Source organism: Oryzias melastigma, linkage group LG3 (assembly GCF_002922805.2).
Source record: "Oryzias melastigma strain HK-1 linkage group LG3, ASM292280v2, whole genome shotgun sequence".
Taxonomy (NCBI): Eukaryota; Metazoa; Chordata; class Actinopteri; order Beloniformes; family Adrianichthyidae; genus Oryzias; species Oryzias melastigma.
Genome location: NC_050514.1, coordinates 12393252 through 12396809, shown reverse-complemented (window position 1 = coordinate 12396809; position 3558 = coordinate 12393252). Strand labels below are relative to the sequence as shown.

General features: G+C 37.8%; 1 long non-coding RNA gene across 1 annotated transcript in view; it reads left to right on the top strand.

The window, feature by feature from the left end:
* LOC118597946 overlaps window positions 1-1983 on the top strand; it is a 7874-nt gene extending 5891 nt beyond the window's left edge. Inside the window, exon 2 of the long non-coding RNA XR_004946975.1 lies at window positions 1714-1983. This is a non-coding gene — a long non-coding RNA (uncharacterized LOC118597946). The remainder of the gene's footprint in view (window positions 1-1713) is intronic.
* Window positions 1984-3558: the final 1575 nt, after the last annotated feature.

The following is a 3558-nucleotide window of genomic DNA, read 5'->3' as shown; positions in this document are numbered from 1 at the left end:
GTTCATAAACAGGCCAAACACTTAAGGTTATGTAAACCTCAGGGTAGATTGCAGAGAGGATTTTGGTTATATATATATATATATATATGTGTGTATGTATATAAATGGGTGAGATGCACACATGTGAAATTTCCTCAACATTTCCACAATACATACCAACACATATTTCAGTTTGTCTGCAAAGATAAACAAGTTACTATATTACTTAGTACAAATTAACACTGCAATTAGTATGAAAAAAACAATGGTGACTTTGTTATGAAGTCTGGTGCAAAAACAATTAGAAGTGATGAAGTGAATCTGGGTGGGGGATGGAGCTGAGTTGGTGGGTGAGCACTTTTCCTTCTCAGTTGCTGTAGCACTCAGAGCGAACAAATGTCTCTCTCAGGGTGTTTGTTTCCATCCCACTCCTTTCGAAGTGCTTTACATAATTTTATTGTTAATTATTCTGTTCTGTAAGTTTAAGCAGCTGGAGCCCCAGTTTAGCTGAGTCTGGGGACCACACTTAGTTAAGGCGCGCTGAATGCTGGAACATAACGGTGAACAGGTCTGGAGGGGAGGTCTGAAATGTAACAGAAATAACTCGTACCCTAGAGATTATAACTCTTCTCACATTGGCCTTTCACATGGGATTCATAAACCTGTGTTGTGCACTGGTTGCCTGGTTGTAAACACACACTCACAAAAGGGCACTGGAGTTGATGCACTGCCTATAGCCCTCTAAAGCAGTGATGAAATGTGTTACTAAACCATATGGATTAAGTCAGAGGTGCAGGAGTGTAGTACACCATTCTTATCAGCAATGCTATAGCTATTTGTTATGGAACACTATTTTCTATTTGCACACACTGCGATGTGGAGCTGATGCACCTCTCCTCAGTCTGTATGAATTACAACAGCAGCTTAATGAGGAGGTCTCTATTTGGACTAAAATGCAGCAACCTCCATGTTAAAAGGGGTTCAGCTGATTCCACAGGGTCAGCTTGCTGTTAGCACTCATCAACATTTGTATTTTTTGGCCTGTAAGGGGCAAAGACATTATGGTATGAAAAGGGCTTTAGGGTCATTGAATAATTATATTATGTTCCAGACCAAAGTGGTAGACCGACAGACCTGCTTATTGTTGGTAACAACATGGCAAAGATCACAATGTTTAAAAAAAATCCAGTGTTAAGGATGTCATATTAACATATTTTACAGAAGTGTAATTAAAAACAACTACAGCTCTTCATGGAGCCACATTAGTGAATCCCTTAACTTTAGCAGACTTTGAAGAAAGTTTTCAGGGAACATTAGTTCAACACTGGTTGCTTCCATTGACCTGTTTCTCTCCAGTCTGTAACAGATATTGACAGGAGCAGCGATTGCATGGGCCAGGCAGCAGCCCATCAGGCAGATTGCACTGCAAACACGTACAAAGAAGCCCTGTCTACGTTTCTATCTGATCAGGACTTGGGGAGCACAGCACTGATATCTCAGTGATCCTTTTTTTCTCTTTCGTGCCAACTATGTCACGGCTAAATGATTAAAGAGTATTAAACAACAGGAGTTATCTTGACAACTGCTGAAATGACTCATTTCAATGAGTTACAGATTGATATGACCATTTTTGCTCACTGCAGCTGTGATGGTCATCTACTGTAAATAACGCATGCATTCTCTGCTGAAAGCTAACCTAATGAAAAGTCCGGATTCTTTTCTGTGATTTTACAGGTCTGTTGGTAATCTTGGAGCCCTGAGCGCCACATACCACACCTCAAGCTCCAGCTCATCAGTCTTTAGAATGTGCAGGTAAAAAATACTAAGAAAGGGGCAGTACTGGTGTTGATATTGTTTTTTTTCCATGTTCCTGCATGTTAACATTCATATTTAAGGTTGCATTTTTGCTTAAAAGCCCATTGTTTAGAAAACAATCTTCCTGTATGCATGTGTACCCACTTTAAATAGCCCCTCTCAGACAATTTTTAGAAAAAAAAAAGAAAATTCATGACCGTTTGTGCATTTCTCACGCTATGCATAGAGATGTACATGGATGCTGTCCAAACAATGATCAAATAATCAATTTAAATACTATATTTTTATTTCTTATCTGCAGCACTTTAGAGTCCCACTCCAATGAAAATTCTGTTTTGGGCATTTTTAACATGTTCTTGTGGTATTTTTCTAACGATGGAGGACATATATAAAGAAAATTCAGATTAAAACTGCATTTCTGAGTATTTCTTTATTTATATTGATGTAATCCAAGAGCAGATGAGAAAAGCTATTTGAATTATCTTGTAGATCTCTTGAACAAACTACAATCAGCGGGTCACAAGCCCCCTGCTCCGCTCCATTCTGATGTATCCATTTGCAGACAAATAGATCCATTAATGGTTTTGTTTTCCTTGTCCGAGCTGGCATGCTGCTCAAAAATGCACGGCTCGATAGTTCCAATATTGCTTGTCTTTTTTGTTAGCTTGAGGTTATGAGGGGTATATAAGGTAGAGGGGAAGTTTAAACAAAGGCATGCTGGGAAATAAGGGCAGGTTAGGTCCCGCCCATAACTGAGAGTCAAATTTCTCATGTAGTCCTGCGGAGCTCTGCAGAAAATATTTCCTTGAAAACAACAAAGGTTTTTTGATTTTAGCTAAAAACGGCATAATCATAATTAAAAGGCCTTTGGGAATATTTTTAGAATAAATCAAAAGATACAGAAGTTGTAATAATGTAACATCTTAACACAAAATGAATTTTCTCTTAGTTGTGAATATTCAGTACGATATGTGGTGTAATTTGCTTAGTTTTTGCCATATGATGACAAAGAAAAGTTTATTTCTTTGTACTGTGAGCGCTAATGCTTTAATGCCCCTAAATAAGTAATCAGGCTAAACACCAAAAGTCAAATGATAAAATGAAAAGAAAAAAAATTACAAAAAAAGCAAATTCATATATATATATATATATATATATATATATTGCATGTTGCTTTGAACTTGATTCGAAATCAAAGTTTAGTGATCAAACAATTTCGTTTTGCTCTTAATGAGACTCATTTGCGAGTTTATGGAATGATGGTGGCAGAAAGAGGTCAAGTGCTGACGTGGCCCCAGCCGTTTTTCAGATTGTTTTTCTGTCTTAGACTACATGGTAATGAACTACTTTCAAGAGGTTGCAGAGGTAATCAGGTCTTTAATGCCTCCTAGAAGCCTTTCCATCTGGATGTTATGTGTTTTTGCTGTGTCCAATTACAGTGTAATCACTTCCTAATCATGCTGATGACAGTTGCTACACAACATGAAGAGGTCAGTGAGATAACCCTGATTGTTGACCATACTGAGGCCACCTGCCCTTTCTGTTCACGAGTGTAGAGACTCGGCATTATGAAAGCAAATCTAAGCTTTAAGTTCAAATAATATTTTTTGTCAGAGTTTTTGTATTTGCCTTTGATCAAGTTTTATGTAGGAATGTGTAGAAAAATAAAACGATTCAGTGCCTTTTGGTGTCAATTTTATGGTTTGCGTGTACTTACAACTTGGGCGTCACCAATTTAATTCTGAGGCATTTGGCAGCTCCCAC